Genomic DNA, 8,430 nt, shown 5'->3' with positions numbered 1-8,430 from the left:
CAATGTAATTCTGTCATTTTTTCAATGTAATTCTGTCATTTTTTCAATGTAATTCTGTCATTTTTTCAATGTAATTCTGTCATTTTTTCAATGTAATTCTGTCATTTTTTCAATGTAATTCTGTCATATTTTTCAATGCAATTTCGTCTTTTTTGTTATATGAATGTAATTCTGCAATTGCGTCATTTTTGTGATATGAATGTGTAATTCTATAATTGTGTCATTTTTGGCAATATGAATGTGTAATTCTGTAATTGTGTCATTTCAAATGTCATTTTAAAATGCCAACTTTTGCAAAGTATGGTACATCTGTGAGTGACCTGTAGACTTTATGGAATTTCCAATCCACTAATATCCAAGAGTTGCCGTCAAAAATGATCATTGCACGGCAAAACGTTCCGAGTTCTCTGCGTTAAAGAAACCTGGTTAACAGAAATGATGTTGAACCCTTCTCATCTTACAAACATAATTGAAATATGTAGTTTCAGGTGCGTTTAATCAATTTAATTTATAAATATTCCAACTTTAAATAAGATCACAATTTCCATTACATTAATGAACAAGTATCACGCGTTGTGTGTGTGCTCCTCGTCTCGATGGCAAAGCGTAATTTATTAAACGCCTCGCTAGCCCTACAGGTTACGAGCTGACATCCCCACGGATGCCCATAGGTTTCAGTCTAATTGCTGTGGTTTCCGGAATCGGGTTCAGGAATTGAATGACCTATCTCCTTCCTTGAACTATCAGGGGAACTGGAATTTCTCTCGGTGCTCTCTCTCTGTCTCTCTGAACAACGTCTTTCTCTTCCTTATCGTTCCAATTTAAATTCTAAGAGAATTTCAGATAGATGACCCCGTGATGATAGCTTATCATCTGTTCCGGACGCGATGCTTTTGTGTGCGAAGTTCGTCCCCTGCGATTGCTGGCTCGGTTTCCATCATCTTAAATGCTTTTCAGTCGCGATGTTTACCGAAATGTGGCCCGACTGTTTTCGCGCACAACACCAAACGAACCGGACCGATATCCTCGGTGATTTATTCGCTTTGTGGTGAGACATTGTACTCTGCTTGCTGTACTGTGCTTCCGGGGAATCGAATGGGAACATTTGTTTGCGTCTTTTCACAAGGTAATGAGTAGTGTAGAATGTAAAGGACGCGAGTTTATGAATCAATCCCAGGAATAGTTTTGATCCGACTTGAAGCGGTATTATGTTTCCCCTAACATGTCTCCTGTTCTCATCAGCTAATGTCTGTGTGTGTGAGAGAGGGGATTGATCGTCGAATGACAAGTGAAAACGAATTATTGTACCAAGCGGTAGACAGAAACGTTTTGTGTTGAAACATGAAAGAGAGAGAGAGAGACAAACAAAAGGAATGAAACAATCAATCAGTTAATCGGTTGCTGGTGTATCAAATTTGTTTCAGAATAACGATCGCGGAGTAAAGGAACTGCTCATTATGACGGATTGGAAAGATAGAAAAAAAATTGGCATTGGGTATAATCAGAGAAATTGTTAAGTAATATCCTCATATGACGAAAATCGCTGTTATATGAGGAAATTGTTATTTAGTTACAAAGTTATCAGTGGATCAGTGGACATACTCATACTGATATGGTTCAGACTAGTGTTCTTTGACCATGGTGCACCCGAAGTGGCGCGGTGGTAAGATGTTCGTCTATCACCATGAAGATTGTCGTATGGTCACAGGTTTTATCCGGGAGATGAGTAGAGCTATCAAGATATCTTCCCTAACTAGCTTGAGGGTCGCCACAGGGTCATACGTCCCCATGTGATTCTGTTTTGTGTTTTCTACCTCCGCTAAAAAACCGTACGTTAAGTTTTGAACCACGCCATTCATATACACTCCAGTTAAAGAATTCCATCTTAAGAAAAAAATTTGCAATCATCCGTGGATGATTGAGCTACTACGCTGATCATCCTTGGATGATGGCAACGCGCTGAGGGTTAAACTTAACTGTAGAATTTCCATACCCCTCTGACACGGGTAATGACGAGTCGATTCCCGTTATAACGAACTCCAAGAGACCGGAAAAACCACTCCGTAATAATGAAATTTCCTTATAAAGGAATTCTAGGTTTTTTAATTGTTCTTATTAAACAGTTGCCGCTGTGGTGGTCGAGTGGTTATAGTGACGAACTCGCGATGCGAGGATCCGGGTTCGAACCCCTCAGTAGTGGTCGGCTGAAGTTGGTTTTCTGTGGTTCCAAACTTCAAGGCGCAAATGCGAGCCGATCTCCCCCCGTCAAAAAGTCTCGCCACAGTGAGCAACAATCCTACAACGATAAATCATTCAATCATAACACTTCACTCATAGTTAGAAAAACTGGTGGCAGATGGCAGCACTACACAAAACAAGCATTACAGAGAAACAAAAAACTTCACGTCAGGTTTCACTACACGTACACGCACATTCCCGCATGTACCGATTCATTAGGGGTTCCTTGGGGGGGGGGGGTGTTGGGGGGTGCATGTGTGGTGTAGCAGTAGTAGGTTGAGAGATCCCCGAGCCAAACAATGGCTCGGGGATCCATGATGTTCTTAAGTCAGCCACCTCATTGGGCAATTTACCTGTTGTGGCTTTGTATTTGTATATATTTATGTAAACTTACCTGGGGATTTGCAAAGTTTTCGTTGAAACGAGATTTTTCCGCTATAACGGCATTCATTCAAACGGGAATCGACTGTATTGCACGAATTTTTTTCCTCTCGAAAAATCTGTCGTCTATCACAGCCATCAATTATTTTCCCCTAGAGAATTAACAACGCCGAATTCATTTCCATAAACCCAACCTGATACTCGAATCCCAAGAAAATTATCAGGGAATCTTACGAATTTCTCGAATTTTTTTGTCCCTCCTCGTTATAAGCCTTAAAGTATCACGTGCAAGAAGTAATTTCATGAATAAGGTTCCTCCCCCCCTCCCCAGTCTTCTTGCGGTGGGACGAGAATAGATTCTACCTCTCTTCTCTGGCCAATGTCTTTGGCCTCGTCTTAAATTGCTTCTTTCTTAGTACGGCCCCAGCAGCTCCGCGTGTGTGCCAAGGAACATCATACTTTTATGAAGTCGTTGAATGGAAGAGGCGAGCGAAAAGAGAGTTCGCAATAAGGTGGGGAAAAAAAAAAACCGGAGAAGATGAGAGGGAAAACCAAAAGGAAAAAAAGGGAAAAGAAAAACATCGATGGGCTACTTACCTGGAAATTGCCGAGAGTTTCGGATTTCAAAAAAGAATGTTTTTTCCTCCTCTTTGCTCTTGCATTTCATCTATAATAGCTTTTTCTCCTTGAAATACACGGCTTTTAAGGATGAGACATTGTGCGACCCTAAAACTAAAAACCCTTCTTTTGCTCTCATACCTGTCCATATTTATAACAAGGTGTGTTTTCCTTTTAAGGGAATTATTTTGGCTGTATTTTTGTCGTATCGCTAATTTCTAACGGTTTTTTTTTGAATATTTTCTACCGTTATCTTCGTATTATTTGTTTCTCGTTGTTTATTATGTCTCATAATTTCTAGAAGAAGACGCTTCAGGTTATAAATGCGTTTGACAGTTTGGTTTTGAGGGATGCGGCATTTAAGCATTTTATATTTTCCAAAAGAGAAATGTTATTTATATTTATTTATTTATTTATACAATATTGTTGGCCCTGAGGGCCTATACAAGAGGATGCGGTTGAAAATGGCAAAGATATTGGACAAAGGATTGGGCAATGGAGCTTGGGAGTTTGTACCATTCGCCAACGGTATGAGGAAAGAAGCTGTGTTTAAAGCAGTCAGTGGAAGCAAAAATTGGTTTTATTTTAAGGGAATGGTCGAGTCTTCGAGAGATGTAAGATAGTTTGGCTAAGATACCAGAAGTACCTATGTTGAATTGTTGACCAGCAGTCGTGAGCAAATCGGGTGGATTTATTTTGGATTGATTCGAGTTTCTCTATATTCCTAGAGGTGTAGGAATCCCAGATTTCAGCAACGTAAGAAAGAACGGGGGAGATATAAGTTTGGTAACAGAGTAGTCTGATATCTCGAGTGCAGTGTTTGAGGTTGCGGCGGAAGAAGGAAAGTTTGTTAAGACACTTCTTTGGTAAACGTAGTCAACAAGTTTGTTCCAACGTAGGTCAGCTGAGGTTATGACACCGAGGTATTTGATTTGAGAAACTTGGGTTATAACGTTAAATTATTGATGGGGTACGGGTAACGTCCAGCACTAAAAGCTGTACGTTCAAACTAGTTTATAACAATTATTCTACTGTTTTCGTGTCGTTTTAAGGAGAATAAAGCACCGAAAGTTATTATTATTATTATTATTATTATTACAGCATCGAGAAGAAGCATTCGTTAACTAAATGGCCAGTTTCAAAGTTTTACATTAAATCTTATACAACAGGGGGGCACAACCTCCAGCAAGCGGGACAAATGCGGCCCGCCATGGGGTTCCATTCGGTTGACGAAAGGTGTGCTGGTACTGAACTACGGTTTATCCAACACGGGTAAAAGGCTTATATCCCGGGAGGGACAGACCTTGGGTCGTGTCTGATCTGTCGGTACCGAACTACGCACGGTAATGCGTATCTTACCATATTTCCTTCATAAAAATATGGGAAATTAAGGTCAATATGGGATATTTTTAAATCCTCAAAAAAAGAAAAAAATATATATATGGTACAAGTAAAATTGTCGATATTTGATATATAACAGCCAGAAAAATTCGTCAAACGAAAATGAAGTTGCCAATTGCAGACAAAAAAAAATTTCAAAAGCAATTTAAGTTGCCAATTATCACTAAAGTTGCTGAAAAATTGCAAATAACGGGAAGTGGGCTATTGCAAGTCACAATGGATGAAAACATGATTCACCTAAAAAAAAACTGTTTCACGCATTATGTGAGATGAATATATTTATATCACTATAAATAATTATGGTGGAGTCATAATTATCACAATATAATTTTCGAGTCATGAAAATAATCTCATTTTCTTGATTCCAGAAATTAAAGTAAGCCTCATTGAAAATAAAGGAAGAAACGGGACGTATATAAAGTCAGGACGGCCAAAATTACTTAAATGTGCCGAAAATTACCGGTCATAAGGTCACCCCATATAAGTACACAAGTTTCTGGCCCGCGAGAGTCACAAACACTACATATCCGGCCCGTGGATTGAAAAGGTTGTGTACTCCTGTTATACAGCTACGAGGCTTATAAGAGAAATGCGGCGTTTCTGACCAATTTCAGATGTTATTAGTGGGCATTTCAGATGTTATTAGTGGGCATTATATAAATACCGTAAACTGGTGTGACTTATAGTTACGCATACTCTAATTTCTCATTTAAGAAGACGTCATAGGTATAGCCACTGTTGCTTTCATTTAAGCGAGTGACCTGCGCTATAACAGGTCTTTCCATCTATCTTCTGCGAAGGGGCTAATTTGGCCCCGAAACAGCTGTATGGTATTCGACTTAGTATATTTTTTTCGCGAGCATCGTTGATTTTCTTTTGCTTTTTACAATGTGCTAAAAATGTAATTTTATCACAGTTATTGATGGATAAAATTAATTAAAAATTATAATTGTAATATCTCTAAAAGCATAGGCGTTGATATTATTAAACGTAAATTTTGTAATGTGATTGGCACTGATCTCGTTTCAGCAATTCGATTTTTTTTTAACTAACGATTTTATTATCCGTGCGTATAAACATCAACCCTAGCAGAGAATCGTATATAATTCACGTATGAAATATTTGAGGAAAGCAACCAAAAATAAATTCAATATTTTGAACTATAAACCCTCGAAAATCTCTGATGAATTTTTCTAACTCTTCAGACGTTCGAAAAGTAACGGAGAAAACGTCGCTTAATTTAATTATGCGTTTAGTTCAAGCTGCCGTCAGATAATCGAGGAAGCAAGTGGCTCCTTCGTGAACGATGTAAGCCTTTGCCCTCCCACCCCTCCTACTTGTAAGTATTGCCCGGTGGTAATATCTATCACGAGTGTCTATATGGGCGAGATGATCGCGGCCATAACCATCCAGAGTCTCATTTTCGATCCTGAACATTGGACGTAGTCTCATTGGGGTAAGACCCTGAAGGACGATATACAGGAACACGGGCTTAAGAAATCACTGAATGAGGTAAACTGACAACGCACTCACAAAAACAAAGCCCGTAGATTTTTATTACTGTTTGCCCAGAATTGGATTTTCTTCCTTCTTAGTTCGATTTATTCTATTGATCATTCATCATGTTAGGTTACACTTTCCCAAATCAAATTATTATTTTTTTATATTAAACATTTGCCAATAAAGAAATAAATAAAATAATTATAAGTCTCCCCCACCCTCACCAGAAACATTCTAATACAATATTGTTAAGCTTTTCTCAAACTAAAAAACTCAGTTTTTAACACTAAGTCGAATATCGTTTCAACGAATACAGTTACAGCAAAATTCCCGCTTTAACGAACACTTTTCCATACCTTCGGATAAGTTTACATAAGGCCAATGCAAAAACATGGAATTCCTTTATAACGAAACTTCATTTTAACGAAGTGATTTCTCCGGTCTCTTGGAGTTCGTTATAATGGGATTCGACTGTATATATACAAAGAAGAGGCATTACTACAAGCGTTTCACATTTGCAGAAATATAAAACACAATACAGGCCCGTCATACTCAATACACTAAAAATGGTATATATATATATATATATATATATATATATATATATATATATATATATATATATATACATACATACATTGAGTACATGTGCTTTGCCCCCTCCCCCCTGGAAAAAGTTGAAATGACGGCCCTGAGACACAATATCTTGCACTACAGCCACAGGAGGCTCCACCAGCACTCCCGAAACAAGAACACTCCTCTTCTTTAGGGGAGTGTTGACTGTATATTCGTTCACCAAATGCTTGTTTTCCTCTAACCGTCCAATCAACACCGACAAGATTGAAGTGGTGTCGTAATGTTATATAGGCAGTCGCGTGATTAACTTTTGGAAGCCAGTGCATTTCATTTCCTTTCCCTTACACCAACAACACTTTACCTTCTCAAACATAAATTCGGAATGAGTTCTGGCAGCATTAGTTTCAATTCTGATTTCCTTTCTACATTTTTTTGGAGTGAAACTTCCATAGTGACGTAATAGTGAAAGGAACATAGGAGTGAAAGTTTGTGAGGGAAATGAAACCATCACAAAAAAGTGAAACCCATTCCGTGGAGTAGCTGATTGTATGATGAAGGGGTGAGAAGCAGATGAGTTGTGGTGGTGGTGTTGTCAATATTACACATTCAGCCATGTAAGAAATAGGTTGGAAGGGATTAGTGTCGGAGAAAGACTGTTCATCACTTTTCCCTATCCCTCCCACTCGTGATACCGCACACCCTGGCCACACGAGAGTATATTTCGCACGGGAATTAAATATTTGTGACGTCACAGTGTCAGCTCCTAAATGTCTGCGCTGTCATAATACTGTACATCTAAAGAACTTCACTTTTTTATTTATCTTAATCTTCACTCCTGTACAGTCCTGATAATAACTCCCCCCCCCCCCTTCCGGTTTGGAGCCAACCGCGATTATCACCAGAAATTTTTAGTGACCAAATCTGCCACACATGGTATTTACTATGGGATCATTACGGCATTCAATCAAAAGTTAAATTTAAGGTAATTAAAATTGAATTAAATTGAGGTGAACCTAGTCATGTAAAACCTAAAAGTTTCGCTTCTATCGCACGAGATTCTCACAGAATATTTTTCGTTCATACCAATGCTAGATATTAATTCGGTTTCCAATATCAATTTCACTTCTTTTCTCATAGAAGAAATAAAATATTCAACCCCAAATATTTCTTCTTCTTCTTTTTAAATTATCCGTTTAAAATCCTATTATATTTATGATACTATTATTTCATTATAAATCGCAATATTATCGGGGGAGGGAAATACCACTAAAGTGGAAAATCAAATGTTATAATTCCAAACGACTACAAACTTTATACATGCGCGTGTTATATTTCATAAAACCCCTGTTCTAGACAGTTTGATATTTGTTTTCTCTACCATATAATCTACAATACTTTTATATATTTTCCTTTCCGTTCTTGATAAATTCGGTCTTTGATATAATAAACACATAAGCATGAAAACGGGGGGAAAAAATTCTATTTCAATTTTTTTCTGATACAAAGGCAAAAAAAAAAACTTCGAGTTTTGCGGAATAGATGGCGAAAGTGGGAAATGAGATAGTTATGTATGTGGAGGAAAAAAAGGACAAGAGATTCTCTGTTCAATAAATAAGTTGTGAATTTTTTTTTTTTTGAAAAAAATCTGCTCTGATGCTTTCTTAGTTATTGTTCGTAGATTTTCTCTACGAACAAAAAAATACCTGGAAAAAAATG

This window comes from Pholcus phalangioides, unplaced genomic scaffold (genome assembly GCF_987345545.1).
Source record: "Pholcus phalangioides strain wild (caught in Gottingen) unplaced genomic scaffold, Ppha-v1.0 ptg000012l_1, whole genome shotgun sequence".
Classification (NCBI taxonomy): Eukaryota; Metazoa; Arthropoda; class Arachnida; order Araneae; family Pholcidae; genus Pholcus; species Pholcus phalangioides.
Note: the sequence above shows the minus strand (reverse complement) of the source record.